The sequence below is a fragment of the Camelus bactrianus genome, chromosome 6 (assembly GCF_048773025.1).
Source record: "Camelus bactrianus isolate YW-2024 breed Bactrian camel chromosome 6, ASM4877302v1, whole genome shotgun sequence".
Taxonomy (NCBI): Eukaryota; Metazoa; Chordata; class Mammalia; order Artiodactyla; family Camelidae; genus Camelus; species Camelus bactrianus.
In genome coordinates this window covers 48,274,701-48,297,562 of record NC_133544.1, presented here as the reverse complement: position 1 = coordinate 48,297,562, position 22,862 = coordinate 48,274,701, and positions in this window count along the sequence as shown.

The following is a 22,862-nucleotide window of genomic DNA, read 5'->3' as shown; positions in this document are numbered from 1 at the left end:
TCACACCAGTTAGAATGGCCATCATTCAAAAGTCCATGAACAATAAATACTGAGAGGGTGTGGAGAAAGGGGAACCCTCCTACACTGCTGGTGGGAATGTAGTTTGATGCAGACATTATGGAAAACAGTATGGAGATTCCTCAAAATACCAAAAAATAGACTTACAACATTATCCAGCAATCCCACTCCTGGGCAAATATCCAGAGGGAATTCTAATGTGAAAAAGATACATGCACCCCAATGTTCATAACAGCACTATTTACAACAGCCAAGACATGGAAATAACCTAAATGTCCATCAACAGATGACTAGATAAATAAGTTGTGGTATATTTATACAATGGAATAATACTCAGCATAAGAAAGAATAAAATAATGCCATCTGCAGCAACATGAATGGACCTGGAGATTGTCACTCTAAGTGAAGCAAGCCAGAAAGAGAAAGAAAAATACCATATGATATCACTCATATGTGGGATTGAAAAAAAAAAAGACAAACAAACTTATTTACAAAACAGAAACAGACTCACAGACATAGAAAACAAACTTATGGTTACCAGGGGAGAAAGGGGGTGGGAAGGGATAAATTGGGAGTTTGAGATTTGCAGACAGTAACTACTATATATAAAATAGATAACAAGTTTATACTGTATAGCACAGGGAAATATATTCAGTATTTTGTAGTAACTTACAGTGGAAAATAATATGAAAATGAATAGATGTATTTTCATGTATGACTGAAGCATGGGGCTGTACACCAGAAACTGACACACTGTAAACGGATTATACTTCAATAAAAAAAATTTTTAAAAAGATACAAAGAAAATGCAAAGAGAAAAAGAAAATACTGTCAACTGGTGGTGCTGAAAAATTGAATTTATATCTATAAGAAAAATTAAGCTCCAACATTGCCTAATATCAAAATTCAACAAAATAATCAACATTTAATCAAAATAAATCATGAACTTAAATGTAAACATTAAACTTATAAAACTTTTAGAAGAAAACCTGAGAGATATCTTTGGGACCTTGAGTTTGTCTAAGATTTCTTAAATAATATACACCCAATTTATTGTATAAATAAAAACTTTTATATATATGTGTATATATATATATATATATATATATATATATATAAAGCTGGACTTTACACAAAATTTTAAAAATTAGCCCTTTAAAACATACTCATAATAAATTACAAATACAAGAAAAAAGAATAGAAAATATTTGCTAAATAAACATCTGACAAAAAATTTTACTCAGAATGTATATTTAAATGTTAGTGTAACAAGACAACCTAATCAAAAATGTTCAAAAGTGTTAACTAGACACTTACCAAACGAAAATGTATAAATGAAAACTGTTCAACCTTGTTAATCATCAGACAGATTAAACCACAATGAAACGTTATTGTTAAATGGCTAAAATTTATAAAGCTAATAATACAAAGCATTGGTGCAGAGCACTCATTGCATTGGTGCAGTTCTCATTCATTGCTAGGGAAATGTAAAATGACATAAAAAGTTTGAAATACAAGCTTGCCGTTTCTTATAGAGTTAAACATGAAGTCACCACTGACCTAGCAATTCCAATCTTAGACATTTCCCCAAGAGAATGAAAATAATATGTTCACAATGGAAGATTTGTTCTACAATGTTTATAGAAGCATTAGTTAAAATTCTCAAAAAATGGAAACAGTAGGGGGATATATGGATCATTTTTGTACTTCCCTCTCAATTTTGTTTAAACACAGAACTCTTCTAAAAAACAGTCATTAAAAAAAATAGAATCCTGAAGTAAAGACAAGTTGGTATTAGGCTGGCTTCCAGTGATATTACTGAAAGTATAATTTGAAGTACAACTTGAAAACACTGGGTAACCTAAAAGTTGTACTTATGATTTATTAGTAATGATAATGCATTCAGATTTGTCCACGGGGTTTTGAATACCTGTAATTCTGATGGGATGTCCCCTTAACTCACTCCAAAATGTAAATTGTGATAAAGCCTCTCCCACTCCCTTTTTAAACAATCCTGATTAGAATTACACAGTTCTAAGGAGGAAAACAACAGATAAAACCCAAGAATACTTAAAAGAGTTAAGCAACACCACAATGAATTTTGGCAAGTGGATAAGCTTACAAATTATGTTACTATAACTGAAAACGGTGATGGGATTTCATTTGTATAATCTCAAATTATCTTGCTCAAAGTCTTAGTAATTATGAAATAACAAATGCTGAATTTTCTAGTATTATAAAATAGTAAAAACTGAATTTACTAAACACCGAGTTTAGTAAAAGCCAAATTTTAATGAGGGAAAAAAGTAAAAAGAGGTTATTTCAGAATCACTAGGCATTTGTGGAAATGTGGGGTGATATTCAGTTCAACAGACACCTGCTGCTTTTCTGAGATACCTATAGAAATAATTTCTAGTTTCCATAGGCTTTAAAATGCTCTGATGTAATGACAGTAGAGTAGCCAGTTGAGAAATCATGTTTACAGACTACATTAAAAGTAAAAAGGAATTACTGATCAAGCAGGAACATCAGTGTATCATTATCATATATGCTTAGCAAAAGAATACAACATACAATTTATGATACACTATAAGATTGCATTTATTAGAACATCATTAATCATCAAGTAATGAAAATGAAAACCACAGCAAGGTATCTTTATCACCTCACACTTGTTAGGATGGCTCTCAAAAAGACAAAAGATAATAAGTGTTGCCAAGTATGTGAAGAAATACGAATTCTTCTTTATTTTTGATGGGGATGTTGAATAGAGCAGCCATTAAAGAAAGCAGTATGTAGGTTTCTCAAAAAGAAAAAAAACCAAATAGAAATTCCCATTTCTGGGTATATATACTAAGGAATTAAAATCAGGATCTTGATGAGAGATTTGTGCTCCAATATTTATTATAGTATTATTCACAACAGCCAAGACATGGAAACAATCTAAATATCCATTGATGGATAAATGGATAATAAAACATTTGGTATATACACATAATGGACTATTATTCAGCCTTAAAAAAGGAAATGTTGTCATTTGTAGTAATATGGATGAAAATAGCATTATGCTAAGTGAAATAAGACAGACACAGAAAGATAAATACTGTATGCCTTCAGTTATGTGTAAAAATAGTCAAACTTACAGAGGCAGAGAGTAGAATGGTAGTTGCCAGGGCTTGGAGGGAGGAAGAATGGGAGAGAGATAATTAAAAGGTACCAAGTTTCAGTTACATATGATAAGTGAGTTCTGTAGATCTACTATACAACATAGTGCTGATAGGTAAGATACTGTATTTTATATTTAATATTTGCTAAGAGGGTAGCTCTTATGTTGTGTTCTTACCACAAATTAACAACAACAGCGATAATAATGATGATGATGATAATAACAATAATAAAGGAAGTGGGAGAAAACTTTCAGAGAGTATGTTTATAGCCTTGATGGTATTGACGGTTCTACAGGTATATACCTAACACCAAAATCATTGAGCTGTAAATATTAAATATGCACAGCTTTTTAATGTCAATCATATCTCAATAAAGTGATTCAAAAAAAGAAATGCTATAAAACACAAACTATTCTGACAGGAGGCAGATCAGTATTTGCCAAGGACCATGCAGCAGGAGGAAGAACCGACTGTAAAGAGGTAGAAGAGAAATTTGTGAGTTAATAGAAATGAGCTATATGGTGATTATTTTGTGGTTATAAGACTTAAGACTTTTGCCCAAACTCATCAAATTTTTACATAATATTTCTGACAAAAGCAAAAAGATAAAAAATATATGTGGAGATCTGGAAAAATCATTAATGGCAAAATATATCAGAAAATATATGGCATCAATGTATCAAAACATATAGCATCAACTGGCATAATTAATAAAAAACTTTAAAGAAAAATGTAAACCTAATTCTAATGAATTAGTGCTTTGTTTAGGAGAGTAAGATAATTTGGGTAGGGTTACAGAAATAATGCCTACATAAAATGTGATCTACAAATTATTGCGTGAAAGTTTGAAAACAATAATCCACAAAGAGCAGTAAGGTAACATTGAAGAGATTAAATTCATGACAATTGTAAGGTAGATTTTTATATTTCTTGATAAAAATGATTTAAAAATTCATCTCTGAAAAGTATAGAATACATAGATTTTATGCATTCATTTTTATAAAAAGGTGTTTTAATTTGGCTGCATTTTTTATGTTACTATCTGTTTTTATTACACTACCAAGAGCGTATACATATATATTTGAGGGGAAAAAACTGACATCTTCAATTGAAGGTGGCATTTAACAATGAATGTGACTATTCTGATGCTTTCTGAATCAAATTCCTGACTTAAAGAGTATATTTTAAATTATATTGTGTAATATATCAATCACTTTATAAGTTTGCTGTCAGATTGATGTATGTATGCCATGTGTAAAACTACTAATCACTGTGCATTGAGTCTTGAATCCAGATTTTTTAACTGTTAAAAATCTTGCAATAAATATTTTCAACATTTATTTTACTTTTTCTCTCCTCCTTGTAAATGTTATTTTAAAAAAGTTACATCCACTGTTTAGAAATCAATCTAAAACAGTGGGGTCAAAGTATTTTGGAATTCAGAATTTTTTGATTTGAGAAAGTTAGTAAATGTATACATCACCTATAATGGAACCCTCCCAGCCAGTTCTGGGAGAGCTACTTGTAATTAAACCATGAATTTTTCTGCAGCAAAGTTTATGAATGTATACCTTAAATAAATAAATAAAGGTTATAGGTGGTCTTAACTCAGGTGATGTTAAATTTAGTCACCAAGTGAACTATGAAAAAAATACATAATTATCATTGCTTTTTATATTTCTGAAGTTTCAACAATGTACTGTGGAACAGCAGAAGATTAATTTATCTGTATTGCAAGCACATACAAGATATCTTATTTTAAATTATATTGAATAATCATGAACTGTATGTAAAGTGATTTCATGATCAGATTGTATGATTGAAATTTCATGTGTAAATCAGAAAACTTACTCTGGGTAGAAAAGTCTGAGCATATGTGGCCTAAGATGTTAAAAATGTTAACTTCTTCACTATAATGTCTGTCCTATGTTGTTTGTTTTTGTACTACTTAATGTGGGAAAATTTACACTTTGAATTTTTTGCTCTGTCAATTTACAACGTATTTCATGAAGAAAATATCTCTAGGATAAAAAGCTTTATGAGGTGATTTTCACCATCATACAACAGTGAACTTTTCAATCTTCTGTGTCTTGATTAGATGCCCTGAACGATAGTTGTAAGCATGGGAGAACATATTAATCCGAATATATTGTTTCAAAGACCACAAAGCATTTTTAATATATTACTTTATATTAATTAAAATACACAGAAAGGAAGTGCTGTATTGTCAAATAGGGATGATAATAAAGAAATTAAACACGATATCACAGGTTGTAGCTAGTATATGTTTGCAGCATTTATAATGCATTTTCATGATTGTATTACATTGTCTTGGAGAAAAGTATCTGTGAGATTTAGTAACTTGGAAAGCTCTGTTTCTTGAAAAGTGCATGTATGCACAGGAGAGGCATTTGGGAGTGAGGGAGGCATAAAGCCATATCCATATTTGATGTGGCATGACAGACCAAATCAACTTTCTATAGCCAGTTAATTATTGGCAGATCTAATCCTAGGGAAAAAATAGCTTCCAAACTATAAACCAATCTCATAGAATTCTATTTCATAATAATCATATTGTCTGTATTATTAATGTTCTTTCAAGTACCTTAATTTACTGATGATTTGATAGTCCAGATTCTCCCTACCTATGTTTGTACTGAGTCCAGATTACAACCAAGAAAATTAAAATACATCGCAAAAGGATAAATGTTAGTAGTATTTGTTTAGGAAAAAAATGACGTCTATTTGTAATGATCTCTTTGTTATCATTGCACTATATATAAAATGCTCATACTTTAGATATTTAAATTATACTAATATTTCATATGTTTAAAAGGGGTTGTTTGAATATTTATGTATTCATTATATATCTATTGTTTTCCTTCAGGAGTTTTAGAGTCTAATAAAACTGTCACAGAATTTGCAACAGAAATGAATAAATAAGTGGATGCTTGGGTTCTTTTTCATTCTATAAGTAAGTTAAGAACATTATACCTTTTTAAAAATTATTTTCACCCAACAAATAAACTTAAATTATGATACTAATTTGATGAGATTCTCAGTTTGCTATATCAAACTCACCAAAATCTATTTATCCAGAACCTCAAAAATGTATGTCTATAATTTGTTTTATGTAAAAGAAAAAAAAAATGAGTAAACTAACCCTTAATGCTTTTCTTTCAGCTAAAATGGGAGAATTGCAAACGTAAGATGTGAAACACTAAAGTGAATTCAGTACTTTCACCTCTCTTAACGGTATATACAAATATAATCACAGAGGATTTTGGAATGAGACAGTAAAAACTGAAAATCTGCTCCTCCACAAAAGCAAGTACACTGAGAAAATTTGTCAAATTGACCTATTCATAACTCTGGAAATTTACTGAAGGCTTGAAACAATCCAAGGATGATATAATTACAAAAAACTGCTGAATCCCAGTTATAACAATGAGCTTAGTTTTATTATTAACATGTCATATCCTCCCTGTCTTCAGGTACATAGTAGCCTCACATATCAACAGCTTAGCATATACTGGAGAGTGGATAATGGTTTGGAACTTCACCAAAACTCCATCTCTAGAGTACTGTCACTCTCTGAGCTTTCCTGAAGCTCCTTGGAAGAGCCCCATTCACTGGGCTTATCATTATTTGATCTGACTCAAAGTTACCTTTGATGGAAAAGATCAATCTTGAGAGCATTTACCAAAAATAATCTGTGGCAGATGTTTACTACTGCAGCTGCCTGAGGAATCAATATCAACTGGGACAAACAAGAGGGTAGTCAAAAAGAAAAACAACTGAGGGATGAGATGTCCATTTAGGGTCCTTGAAAAAGTCCTAACATTCTTAAGATTCCAGAAGAGTTGCTTTGTGACTCTAACAACAGGAAGTTTTTTTTTAAACCATCTTTGTAAGTACAAAAAAGAATTCTGGCTGTTTTGATTTTAATGCTTTAATTTACTAAGGATTGCTATTAATAACATGAAGCCTCAATGATAATTGAACTAAACAATAATAAAATGAAGTTTCCTGAGAAATTACCTACCAAATGAAGTAAAAATAAAGTAAGATATATACAATGTTACTCATTGGTTTTATTATTTAGTAGTTTCCCAGATTTAATAATATTTAATAATATTATTTAATAATGTTCATTAATATCACAAAATCTGATAACTCCTAGAAGAAACTACAGGGGGCAAAGCTTCATGAGATTGGCCTTGACAATGATTTTATGGACATTACACCAAAAACACAGGACACAAAAGTAAAAAGTCAACTGAGACTACATCAAACTAAAAACCTTCTGCACAGCAAAGAAAACAATCAACAAAAGGCAACCAATAGATCAGGAGAATGTATTTGCAAATCATATATCTGCTAAGGGGCTAATAAAGAAAATATATGCATACTACAGCAAAACAAAAAAATACAATTAAAATTGGGCAAAGGATCTGAACAGATACTTTCCTAAAGAAGATATACATATGGTCCATATGTACATGAAAAGATGCTCTACATCAATAATCATCAGAGAAATGCAAATCAAAACTTCAATGAGATATCACCTTACATCTGTTAGAATGACTATTATTTTAAAAGATCAAATTAAAAAATGTGTTAACAAGGATGCAGAGAAATTAGAATCCTTCCTACTGTCAGTGGGGGTGTAATTTGTTCAATCACTATGAAAACAGTATGGAGTTTCCTCAAAAAATTATAAATTAGAAGTACCACATGATCCAGCAATCCCATTTCTGGGTATATATCCAAAGGAACTGAAATCAGGAACTTCAAGAGTTACATGTACTCCCAGGTTCACTACAGCTTTATACACAATAGCTAAGATAAGGAAATAACCGAAATGCCCATCAATGGATGAATGAATAAAGAAAATGTGATCTATATGGAATATTATTTATATAATAAGTTTAGCAATATTATATGAATATATTACATTATTATATTTATATATTATGTAATATTAAATTACATATCATAAATTTATTATATAATATGAAATATTATTTAGCCTTAAAAAGGAAGGAAACAATGTCTCTTGCAACAACATGAACGAACCTGGAGGACGTTATACTAAGGGTAATAAGTCTGACTCAGAAAGACAAATATTGCATGATCTCGCTTATATGTGAAATCTTAAACAGTCAAATTTATAAAATCAGATAACAGAATGGTGGCCGCCAGGGTTTGGGGAATGGGGAATATGGACTGATGTTGGTCAAAGTGTAAGAAGTTTCAGATATGCAAGATGAATAAATTCTTAAGACCTAATGTACAGCAAGGTGCCAACAGCTAACAATACCATAATATATACTTGAAATCTGCTAAGAGAGCAGATCTTAAATTAAGTCTTTTCACCACAAAATAAAAAAAGGAAAAAAAAGACTACATGAAAGTAATGGATGTATTAATTTTCTTGATTATGTGATTGTTTCACAATGAACACATGTCAAAACATGACGCTGTATACCTTAAATACATGCAACAATTATATGTCAATTATAGCTCAATAAAGCTGTTAAAAAATCTAGAATTTCAATTAACTTTAGCTGGAATCTTAGGTATTTTCTGACAATATTATTTAAAACTTTACTTTGTTTTTAATTTTATTGGTCAATTGGCAAGTTTTCAGGTTATTCTCACTTTACAGAAATCATATTCCTATAATTTAAAAATATGGTAGTATATTAAAATTTATAGGCTCTATCTGCTATTAATACATATAAAAGATACTTAATATTATATTATATGACACTCAGTGTAGTCCTAGAGGCTAAAAAGCATATGCCACTGAAATATGTTAGTTATTTTTGTTACTTTTTGGATGAGGCATATTTTTAATGCTTAATGACATATTTTATGCTTTATTTATTATCCTATGGAAAATTAAATGTTATCTTTAATAGACTATTCAAAGTTATTCAAGAAATAATCACAACACTACAAATCTCCTTCTTTTTCTAATATAAAACTTAGCTGGTAACTTTGGAAGTCGTATCTTGAACCTGCAATTTTAATTCTTTTAAACTTTTAGAATTTTTAAGTGCATCATTTGGTGTCTCCTAACAGTGAATTCATAAATTATTTGTGTTAGATAACAGCGTATTTTTACAAAAGAAAATAAGTTTCATTTAAGTTGTATGAACAACAAAATGTAAAATTTAATTTACTTAACACAACAAATTGATGAAGTAAACAATTGATTTTAAAGGATTTTAAGTTTGTTCAAAAAGGAGGAAAAAAAAATCCATAAAAACTTCATGCTCAGCATGTACAGAAAGGATAAAGTACTCCAGCACAGAGCTAAATGTTTGTTGATTTGAGATATGTAGTCAAATAATGACAGTTACTCTTACTGTTTCATTTTTCCCCTATTAATTAATTTTAATTATAAATTCATTGGGATGGTCAGTATTCCAAACTGAATTTCATTTTTACTGTTTAATAAAAGTGAAAATAAGTTTATGCATTGTAACTCGTGAGTCTTAGTGCACTTTATGATGTTCCAAATACAATTTTCTAATTAAATTTCCTTGTGAATTTATTGTTTAAATTATTAATCAGAACTTCTAAATTTGCTTTTTACTCTGTATTATATTAGTAGACTCTGTATACCATTCCTGTACAGTATATTGCATTTACAGAACCACTTTATTAAATGTGAGTATTTCCTAGTAGTTTCATACTATTTGAAAAAGCAATCATGCCAAAGAGGCACTTCGGTGACTCAATTTCATACTTTACTTTCAAAACCCTATAGAGATACACATTAATAAAATCCCTTAAATGATAAAATAAGACTGTACCATATTTAATATTCCCTTTACAATGAGAAAAGGGTGTCTCTATAATTGTATCAATTTCATAGATTTTTAGAGTTTTTATTCAATGTAAGAAGATATTAAACAACTATTGAGACAACATTCTTTATGTGTACATAAATAGCAGACAAAATATTTGGGTGAAAGAAGTAAGCAGCAAAAAGCAATTGCTTTACTTTGAGGATATTCATTATTATATTGAAAAAATACTGTTTAAAAATGTAAAGCATAAATTTCAACTATTGGAGAATAATTACAATGCTAGTGACTTGACTAACACTGGTTGCAGTGACATTAGTTCTTTTAAAATATATATATACACATTTGTATGTTTATGTATGTATATATATTTCTTAGTATATATATAAATTTAGTAAATAATTTTTATTTTTAAATTATTAATGAGAAAAAAGTTCTACATAAGCTGTTTCTACTCGAAGCCAAAAGTAAAGTTATCACATTTATAGATACCATTATTACTCTGATAAATTAAAACTGAAGTTAAAATCAAGATTCAAGCTGAAAGACCAACCACTGTTAAACTTTTAATAAGGCATCATTAATTTATCACTAGACTAGTAACTTCACATGAGAATAGCAAACATGTTAAATATATGTCCTTCAGATTGCCTTATTATTGATACAATAGAGAAAAATTATCATTGTCTTAGTTTACCTAGTATACTAGAAACACTGAAAGAAGTCAGGAGACAGTCGACAAAGGATATGATGGAATCAAGTCAGGTACTATCTTGGGTAACTGGACTTAATATCGTAGGAGAAACTACAGGAGTCACTATAGGGTAGAGCACTAAAATGTATGCAACCCAAGGTGCAAGGGAGTTAGTGTTTTGGGTCAGTCCTCAGCTGTGGACAGTCCATAGGATATGTTAAATCCCTAGCACCTATGACCTAAAGGGCTCAATGAAAGAAATGTAGGCACTTATAGTTGTCTGGCTGGTAGGATTAGAGGTGAGGCATTAACAGTATCTTCCACAGTCCATAGCAATCAGTGTAACAGAGAAGCAGTATTACCTTTCAAAATGTATAAATAATTTTGGCATGATGTGAATACTAAAATTTTAATATAAATAATGTGAATATTTAATATTAATTCTACAAATACATAAATATATTTGCCCTAATTACTTTGAAGATTTAAATTTTTAATTACTGTTATTTTACTATTATTTGTCTACATGTGATTTTCTCTGTATTTATTCTGCTTTCAGTTTGCAACGTTTTTGATTATGTGGCTAAGTACCCTATCCTTTTCAAAACTTTCTCCAGCCATAATCAGCCCATTTAACTTCCCCTTTTCTTCTGGGGTCTCAGTATTAAATCTTTCCTCCAAGCTCCTTTTTGCAATGTATTTTTTTCTGTAAGTTTTCTTTTTATGTTTCTCACTGTTCTAGGTTGGGTATTTTTTGTGGTCTTTCAGCCAGTAAGGCTCTTTTCAACTTTATCTAACATATTATTAAATCTCTCTACTGAGTTCCTACTTCTAGGATCATATTTTTAATTTTTTATAAGTCTGTTTATTTTATAGTTTCCAGTTCTCAGCTGAGATTCTCTGCTCCTTTTTTGAATTAAAAAAAAAACATGTGTTTTAAAGTCCACCTAAATAAACTCAAATAGCTGGTCCTGTATGTCTCTTGTATCTTTTTATACCTTTTGTGTGTCTTTTGTGTACCTGGTTATTTTTACTGGTTACTGAACATTTCGTTTAAATACGTGTTGTGGTAGTTTGAGACTGAATGGTATTAAATGTTTTCCAATAGGAGTGATACTTTCTTTTGGCCAGGAGATATAGAGGGTTAGATAAACTTATTCAATCAATAGTTGGATTTAAAGCTTAAATTCAGTATTTGTGAAAGCTAGGCTATCGTACAGTTTACTATTAATTCTATGCCATAGCCGTTTTCGGCAGATCCTGAACTTTTTTTTTTTTCTCCAAGCCGCAGGTGATAACTGAAAATCCTACTCAGACTTTAAGGTCCTGCTTTCAAGTTGGCAAACAATGCAAGCAGAAAATTCACATCATATGTTGTGCTTTACTTCAGGATCACAACCCATCATATCCTCTGCTTTGACAATCTTCTGGTATCTTCCTACAGATTTAATTTTAAACATTCTCCGGATTTTTAATGTATCTCTTATCCTAGATATAATTTAAAAAAAAACAAAAGAACAAAAACTAAGAAACAAACAACAATAGCAAGCCTCCAACTGCTAGGAGTTAAGTGGTTCTCTCAACCATTAACAAAATGAATAAACCACAGAATAACACTTTAGACGTCACACTGATATTAAAATACCTTTTAAATATGCCACTTATGAAAGTAGGCAAGTATTTTAAAATACATGAATGTTGGGGATTGAGCTAGGAAAGAATATTCCCACCTGGCTTTGAGTGAGTAGTCTATTCTGTAGGCGAAGGACACACTGGTATGCAAGGAGAACTCAAAGACTTCAGGCGACACGTCAATAGAGTGTGGACTCAAGCCAGGTACGGTGCTGGCTGACTGGACTTAAAAAGGCAGAAGCTCCAAGAGGCCCGCCGGGCCAGCGGACTCCAAGCCGAGGGCCCTAAGGCCGCTCCGGAGTTCACGGAAGGTCGAAGCAGGTAGCACACCAGGACCGGTGACTGTCCCTGGGCCTCCTCTTGCCACAGGAGCTCTCAGGAGGAATGGCAGCCACCCGTGCGCAGCCTCTTTGGCCTTCTGGCTGGCGTGTGAGGACCCGGCGGGCCACCTTCTTTCTACACACAGCCTCCGGTAGGGCTGACGGAAGCAGAACCTCGTTCACGGGCGTGCACTGGCAGAAGTACAAGGCCACGAAGGGTTCCTCCGCGCCCAGCAACAGGGCTCCAACCACACCCGCGCCTGAGTTGGCTATGTAATCACGCGAGAACCTTGGACCCAGCTCAGTCCCCGGATGAGAGGCTGGCGTCGTTCAGGGTCCGTGCAGCCGCGCTCAGAGAGAAGACGGAGCCGGAGGCCCGCTTCAGAGGCTTGTTCAGGTATATTTATGCACTTGTGGGAATGAAGGGTTTTATGTTACCTGAGTTTTATGCCCAGCAACTCAATTTCGGGATATTTAAAGAAGGAATTTTTAAATGCGCGAATATTTATGTAAGAAGACGTTAATTAATGCTGTGCATTACATTGGAATGCTCCTATAAATAATGGATACTTATATTGTGTCATAATTATCTTAATAACATCACACCTGTGACCTGCAATTAATACACTGACATTGTATGCAATTAAAATATTTACGTAGAACTTTTAATGCTATCAGAACATTCTAAATATTTAGTGTTCTTGGAAAAATTAAGAACTTGTAATTACAATGAGATATCAAACATATCGCACATATTTATAGTTTGTAGATACGAGCATATGTTCAAATATATTACATACTTTCTATTTAATGTTAAATTATCAAAATGTTAATACGTTATTTTTAACTTAAGATACTCCAATGCAATGAGAACATTTTATTTCTCAAATGACGCTAAAATGTATTTTGGAACTTGCATGAAGAATTTTAGTATTTAAATTGATTCCTTTACAAATAAAATCAGTACGTTGTTAACAATAAGGTAAAATATGCTAAAATAATATACAGTGACAGGTAGCTGGTAAATATTGTGTCAGTACTTCATTCCAATTGAATTTTCAATGGCTTTATTTTACAAATCCTTTTTAAATATTAAATACCATTAAAACTACACAATTTATTGTCTTACATTCATGTTGTAGCTTCAACACTTCAATGCTAAGTAGTTTCTTAAAGATATACATACATGCGCACACATAATTTTTTAGATAAATGCTAAACTATTTCTTCAATTACTACATGAAAATTCCTTCTTAGAAACAAACAGAGCACCATTTCCATTTCTTTCTGTTCTGAACAGATGAAAATGACAGCAAAATCAATAAGGAGAATTGTAAGGTCAGGATGAAGAACATTCCCAGTTCAGATCTTAATTTTGGGAACAATTTGCCATGACATCTGTGTAGTCTCTCCATGGAAGTTTAGCAGATCTGACAGCTAATTAATTATAAAGCAAGATTAGAGACTGGACAGAAGTGCTGGCAGAGGAGAATTCATCTTTTGTGTCAACAAGTTTCAGTATATTCATTTTCTTAGGCCTGAAATACATACTCCTAATAAATCACTGTTTATCTTCAGCTCAAAAAGGAAATCGAACATGACATGAGCAATTATCAAGATATTCTCAGAGAAATGCATTCTCAGAAAAGAAGTATGGAAATAAATTAGAACTATGTGACATCTGAGATTTCCCTTTTTTTTGTCTAAATTATATGCAATGTCTAAAATCACTTTTTTAAAAAAATATCAGACAGAAATACAAAACTATCAGTAGAAACACAGTGCATATATAATTATCATGAATAAAATATAGAGTAAAAAATCATGGATTATAATTTTAGGAAATAAAGTTTAAAATAACATTACTGTAAGTTAAATAGGAAAACTTTGCTGATAAAAATAATATTCTCCAGTCTTAGTAATTCAGAAATATGTATTTGAGCTAGTCAAAAATTCTTTGTGTGTGTGTGTGTGTATATATATATATCTGCATAAAATGAAACAAACCAAATAAAACAAAAATTTGTTACCCCCAGTCAAATTTTTCCAACATTATAATATATTCTGTTCAAAATAAAAGCACATATTGTAACTAGACTTAATCATGGTGATCATTTTGAAGTGTATAGAAATATTGAATCACTTTGTTGTATAACAGGAACTAACATAGTGTTGTAAGCAAGTTATACTTCACAAACATGCAAACAAACTCATAGAAAAAAGATCAGATTTATGGTTACCAGAGGTAGGGAGAGGGAGTTAGATGAAAGTAGTCAAAAGGTACAAACTTCCAGTTATAAGATAAATAAGTACTAGGGATATAATGTATAATATGATAAATTGTGTTATATATGTTATATATGAAATTTGTTAAGAGAGTAACATTTCTCATCATGAGGAAAAATATTTTTTTCAATGTACTTAACTTCATAGCTATTGAAATGAAGGATGCGCAGTCATTCTTGTAATAATCATTTCATGATGTTTATAAGTCAGATCATTATGCTGTACACCTTAAACTCATTCAGTGCTGTATGTCAATTATATCTCCGTAAAAGATATAATTAAAGATGTGTTAAAGATATAATTAAAGATGTATTTATAACAATTCTTTTAACCTAGTATATCATGTCCAGTTATCAAGAAAAAATTATAAGTCATACTAAATGGCAAAAAATGTACGAAACAGTTTTAAGATACAGAGCAAATATCAGAACTAGAGTCAGTGTGACAGGGACGTTGGTATTATTAGACCAAGAATTTGAAACAGCTATTATTAATATACTAAGAACTCTAATGTATAAAATAGACAGCATGAAAGAACATATGGGAAATGTAAATAGATGAAAGTTCTAAAACAGAACCAAAAAGAAGTACTAGACATCAAAAGCACTGTAACAGAAATGAAGAATTCATTTGATGAATTTACTAATAGGGTTAATTTGATACATCAAGGAGAGAATCACTATACTTGGGGATATCTAAATATAAAATGTCGAAAGTGAAAAGCAAAGAGAAAAAGGAACCAGAACAGTTCTGAAAGAATAGTGAAACAACTACGAAACATGTAGCGTGTGTAATGGGAATATCAAAGGAAAAAGAAGAGAAAAAGTAACAGAAGAAATATTTAAAGCAATAATGGTGAGAATTCCTGACATTAATGTCAGATATCAAATCATAGACCCAGGAAGCTCAAGAACATTATCAGGATAAATATCAAAAATGCTACATATCATTTTCAAACTGCAGAATATCAAAGATAAAGAAAAAATCGTGAAAGAAACCAGAGGGGAAAAACATCTTACATGTAAAAAAACAAAAAGAATAATGTCTAACTTAATCCTCAGGAATCATGTAAACATGGAAGTATTGAGAGAAAAAAATCCGCCAACCAGGAATTCTCTACTCTGTGAAACTGTCCTTCAAAAGGAAAAGACAAACAAAAATTGAGAGAATTGTTGCCAAGAGATCTACCCTGGAAGAAATGTTAAAAGAAGTTCTTTAAAGAGAAGGAAAATGACAATAGATCAGAAATTCAGATATAAAGAAAGCAAGAGCATTAGAAAATAAATAACAGAAGGTAAAATAAAACTTTTTTCTTTTCTTTTTCTTAATCTAATGGAGAACAGTTTGATCAAAATAATAGTAGCAAAAATGTATTTGATTATGTATGTTTTATAAATATATATGAAAATTTATCCATTTGTATTTATATACATTTCTCTGTTGTTGTTATCATAAGATAATTCACATTACGCCTGAAGCAATGTAGAGTATGAAAGTGGACTTGGACTAGTTGTAAATGTATATTTCAAACTCTAAGGCAACCACTAAAAAATGTCATATAAAAAAATATAAGTGATATACTAAGAACGGAGAAAAAAACTGAATCATATAAAATGCATAATAAAGCGACCAAAGGCAGAAAAGAGCAGATGGCAAAATAAGAACAAAGAAAAATGGTGATAAATAGTAAACAGTAACAAATATGGTAGATATTCATTTGACTGTATTAGTAATTACATTAAATATCAGTGTTCTAAATCCAAAAATTAAAAGAAAGAGCTTGTTAGTGTGAATCAAGAACCAAAATCCAACTATAGGTTGTCTACAAGAAACTCATGTTAAAAATATAGACGTATAAATTAGAAGTAAAGGTTTGCAGAAAGATAAAACCTGTTAACACTAATCAAAAGAAAACAAGATTAGATATATTTAGATTAGACTTCAAAGCAAGGAAAGTTGTCAGGCATAAAGAAGGACATTATGTAATGATAAAATGTTCAATTCTCAAAGAAGGCATAGCAGTCCTTAACATGTATGTGATTTACAATGGAGTCAAAATACATGGGGCAAAATCTTACAGAACAGTAAGGAGAAATCAATGAATTCACTATTATTATTGGAGATTTTAACAGCCTTCTGTCAACAAAGCTGGAAAAAAATATTTCTGGAAAGATAACCAAGAATAGACAACAAGGTTGCTTCTGGGTATTATCATGGAAGTTTAATGTAAAAAGTGGTTAGTTTTATTTTTTAATCTATAAGCATAAGTTAGTTTTTGAAATAATAGCAACAAAACATACCCAACATAAAAATCTTTCTTATAAAGTAAAATATTTTAATTAAAATGGTTTACTGGAAAAACACTTTAAAAATAAAAAGTCTTACTGGTGACTTAATTAAAATACCATTTTGAAGAAACAGTTTTTTTCTTCTATTCTGTGATTTCATTCTATTATTTGTTTTCATTTACAAGTTTTGATTTATTTTCCAGGTTTTTCCCTCTTCATTCTGAAATGGTACATTTTTTTAATATTATAGGTAACAAAGACTCTTTGACCCAGACTTGAATAAGGCTTCCTTGAGCCTTTTTCTGAGCTAAGTCTAGACTTTAGCCCCCTTCCTTGCTGGGCTTGCATTGTCCAGTTGTAGCAAGAATCCTGCTAAGTCAAGTTAGTGAGAATCTTCCCATCCTTTATATCTGATCACCTTGACCTGCCTTCAGCAGGAATAGTGTTAAGTTGGTTTGGCAAGAATCTTCCTACCCTTAATGTCTTCTCTTAGTAATTTCCCATTCCCTGACCCCCTCATTCTGTTTTGGTAGTAAATCCCCACTTGTCATTGCTGTGTTTAGAGTTGAGTTTGATCTTTCTCCCCTACTGTGATAGTCTTGACACTTGTCTCAATTGTCCTGAAATAAAGTCTTCCTTACCATTTTAACAAGTGCAAGAATAGTTTATTTCTTCAACCTAGGGCATCTCTGTCTTCCAAGTCTTTTACATTGTCACTTATATTTGCCATCAATTTTCTTATATACTTAGTATATCAAATATTCTGCTTGGTCTCTAGAACTTAAGTGTTGATCATACTCTTTTCTGTTGATCTGCTGTCATTTTTAATTATAAAGATTATGTTTTTATGATACTATATAGTTCAGAAACCTTTTCTATTCCATTCATGATGTCTCCATGAAAGTTGTCACTTTTGTCAAATTTCCTTTTGGCTCTTCTAAATTTTTAATGTAAATAACAGAGAATTATTTAGGCAGCTGAATCTATCTTAAAATAATTGTAACTTTTTTTTCGTATTCAGGGTGGTCAATTCCCTCAGTACTGACATATAGCGGAATATTGGTTTCTCTGGGTAGCTGGAACATGGGAACTAGCTGAGTCCTACGTTTCTGTACTTGAGAGTCAGAGACCAAAAATGTGGCAACAAATACGATTCTGCTGAGTTGCTAAAATATCTGGAGCAGAGGGAAGGTGGAATTTCTCTACTCCCAGATCCTTCCAGATGCAAGAAGTAATTTTCTACAATTTGTAATGACTAGGGGGAATTCACCCTGCCACTGCAAACACCTTGACATTTTGTAGTATCTAAAAACTGTGGAAGTTCTGTCAGAGCTCACTGGCAATAAACAATGGGTGCATCATTGCTCATTTTAAGTGAAAAAATACATGTAAATCTACTAGAGCTATGTCTGGTACTTAACAAATGTCAGGCATTATTCTGTTATTAAGAGAATCTACAGATTCCTTTTAGTGAGGTTTCCTCTGAGAGTTGGATAACCATCTGTCTTCAGCATAGCTGATTAGAAGTTCATTTCATCCATGAGATTCCAGAATTTACATTTTAAATACACCCTCCAGGCAGAACCAGCATATTCTTACTGGTTATTATTCTACACAAGGAGTAGTTAAGGGAAGGGCATGTAAAAAACCTATCCACCTTTTCCCTAGATTTTCCTTTTTTTTTCTTTTTGAATTGAATATTGGATTCACATAGAAAGATGTACACATAATAAACTTAACACTTTGATGAATTCTTGACTACTGCAGAGTTACTGCTGAAAAAAGAGGTAGGACACTGCCATCACCACAAAAGTCTGCCTCATCCTCCCTGGCTGTTACGCCTCCCCAAAGATTACCACTATTCTCATCTCTGTCCCCAAAGATTACATGGTTTTAATTTTCTTTTTAATCTTTATATGAATAGAAGCAGTACATATTTTTGTGCCTAGGTTTGTTAGTTTTGTTAACATTTTGTTGGAGATATTCTTTATCCACATTATTTTGTGTATCCTTGCATCATTCATTTTTACTTCTGTGCAACATTATTACTTTTTAATGAATATTTCACAATACATTTGTCCATTTGCTTGTCAAATTACTTTCAATGTAAGATCCTACAGTTATATTGCTACGAATATGCTTTTCTTTCTCTTTTGTGCAAATATATACTTATTTATTTTGGTTATATCTCTAGAAGGGAGTTGTTTGGTGATAGGGCATGCATGTATTCAACTCTAGAAAATGTCATCAGTTTCAGAGTACCAGTTTCACCTCCCTCATCCCAAAGAAGTATGCAAGGACTACCATTTTAGTACATCCTTGTCAAACCTCAGTAAGTTTATTCTTTTTTCATTAGATTTGTGCCAGTGGATGTGTAGTTACCTCACATTGTTACTGAAGAAGTTTAGAACATGTTATCCCAAAATATGCCACTCTGGCATATTGATTGTTTTCAGTTGCAGGCGCTTGAAAAACAGCAGATGCAAGAACACTTTGACTTCCCTTCTTTTCCTTAAAGCAGAATATGAAATTCTTATCTGAGGAGTACCCACCATACACCAAAAGAAAAGTAGCATTCTTAACACTGAGAAGTTGAGATGGAGTTCTGTACAAACAGACTTTAATAAAACAATTGTTATTTGCCTTCAGTCTCTTCAAATAGTTTAGTTAACTTTTCCACAATTGCCTCTTTTTATTCAACCTGGTATAAAAACAACTAGGTTTTACCACTTCTTTATATCTTCATCCCTTATGAAGGCTCCTGTCACATAAAACTTGCTTTAAATGAATTTCTAATTCTTTTTCTGTTATTGATCTGTCTTTTGTCAATTTAATAATCAGGCCCAGGCAAAAACCCTTAAGAGGGTAGAGGTAAAACTTTGTCTCATATTGTTTTAATGTGTGTTTCCTGAAATGTTATGGAAGGTAAACCAAATTTTCAGTTTTTAACAGCCAATTGGATATGCTTTTTATCCATTTTGAGTTGATTTTTTCATATTTATTTTTGGGTTAATTTATATTGGTGATAGATAAGGAAAACTATTCCCCAATAAGATTCCAAAATTAAATGGAACTTTCATTGTCTGTCAGAGTAGTACAGTGCCATCACATGCATGTTCAAGTGGCTTCTCTGAGCAGAAGTTTGAAAGGGCTATAGCAAAAGGAGCGTATATTCCAAATGAGGCAAGAATCTAAAGCAAGTCTAGGCTCACAAGGTGGACTGTGAGTTCTTTTGTGATTGATTGGACATGTTCAGTTTTCACATCACAGATGGTGGAAAATTTGATTTCAAACAAGTCTGATATGAGTTGCTTAAGAGCCAGCAGGCTTAAGATTTCTTAGGGAGGTGCATACTGCTGAAGCTTAGCAGTTTTGATTATCAATATACTCTGGATACAAGGGTTTGCTACTGTATTGTTACTTTATCAGTATTCTGAATTACCTTTTCACACTGTTAAAGATTGTTTTGTTTGTTCTAATTAACAAAACTCTCTAGCTTTAATGCTGTCTAAATCCTTTTTCTTAATGTTTAGGGCACTTTCTGGTTTCTTTTGGGGGGGGCAAAGAAAAGTACTGATTTTTAAAGTTCTTCTTTAACCCAAAGTCAAGAAAATGTTCTGTTTTCTTTACTCATTTATATTGGTGGTCCATCTAGAGTTGAATTTTATGTAAGGAGTAAGGTTGAATAATGTTACACTTCGTCCATTTGGACATCTTCTTGACCCAGCTCCTTTTATTGAAAAAGAATGAAATTCCTCAGTGTTCTGCAATGCCGAATGTGTCAAAAATCAAGTATCTTTTCATTTGTGAGTCTTTTTCTGAAGTTTTTATTCTATTTTTCTCTTTGTCATTGTATCAAAATCAACCTCTTTCCAAGCTGTAGCTTTCTAATTCTTTAAGGTATGATCATCATATAAATCCTAATGTATTACCAGACTTTGTATAGAATTATACTTGTGTTAAAAGAGTGTTAAAATCTTGACATTGGCATAATGCTGTCACCCAAATTCTACAGCACTGTAACAGACATTTTATTTTTATTTCATTTCCCACGATAGCACTCTGTTGTAGACTGGCTTGCATCCCTATCCGTTCTTCACAGCAGTTGTAAAAGATATGACCACTAGTAGTCAGTCAGCACGTTTTCCCCGATCCTTGACCAAGTTCACTAATTGTAAATCAGGAATATGATCTCCTATAGGAAGGAAAACATTCTATGACACAGAAATATAGCTACATTTTTTTAACGTATAAAAAGATTTCTATTATAGTATTACCTTAAATATTCCCAGTAAACCAGAGAACTTACAAATTTTTGTGTAATTTGTCTAATTGTGTTTTCGCCTTCAGTTTCATTTTGTTCTGTTTTGCATAAATTTCTTCTCCCTTATACAATTTCTCCCAAACCCCACATTTAAGCTTCTCTACTTGGGAATTACGTTGGGAAGTTAAAGCATATATGCACTTGGCATTCTGAAATCAGATATACCTGTATTTAAATCTCAGTTCAACAATTGTTAGATCTGTAACACTGAGCAAAATGAAACTACACTTACAAAAATGGGAACAAATACCATGGTTACCTCTGAATTCTCAGAAACAAAGATGCATATTTCTTATGGTGGAAACTCACCAAATGTTTGTTAAAGATTGAGTTATCAGAGAATTGTTATCAAAGAGCTGTGAGACAGTTTTTGCTAAATCCCTCTACGGGCATTTCAGGTGTTACTTTTTCCAAAAGAGACTATAAAAAAGTTCAGAGGATTTTTAAATAATAGCATTCAACATCAGAGATATGCTCTTAAGCACAACCTAAAATGAACTTTTATCTCATGAATTTATTCCCAGTTAACAGATTAAATTGAGGTATATAAATCCTTGGGTATTCAGAATGACTTATTTTTGTTAACTTCATTAATTTTTAGGCAGATTTTTGCAATCCTCCTGTGGATAAGTAGGTTAAGAATCATTTGACACAAGGCATGTGGAAATGAAGTAAGGGCTCTCTGATCCTGCGAAGACCCAGGGCGGCAACTCTCCTCTTTCTGCCCGGTGGATAGAAGACTCAACATATACACCCTTGGAATGGAAGGTTATGGTACTTAGGTTTAACTTTTCTCCTGGACCATGGATGTGCTTGGTTTCATCTCTCCAATCCTAGGAGAGCTACAGGAACAAGGTTAGGCTCAGAATAACAGGTCAATAGAGCAGATTTAATGCCAGTGCAGCACTTCTGTTCTGAGACTAGATACAGACATTTGCAAAAATTGTCCATCTTGCTCAAACCCCATCATCTCTGTCTTTGTAAGTTGTACATATTTTTCACTAATGTTCACAGTACTTCCCTGAAAAGGTGGGTCAAAGGAACAATTTCTCTTTTTGCCTTATTTGCTCTCAAGAATCAGAGGAAGAGTAGCAGCAAAGCAAGTTTAGCTCAGTTATTTTATATCATTTGGAGAGATCAGTTTAATAAAAAAAAATATCTGTGTGGGTCATCTTGACCAGTCTAACACTATTTTCAATACATGACACATAATGAACGAAGATATACTTGCAGTAAGAATGCAAGACATTAAAATGACCTTGGCTCTTCTCTTACCAAGGAAACCATCTACAGAGGAAAACTGCCATATGCA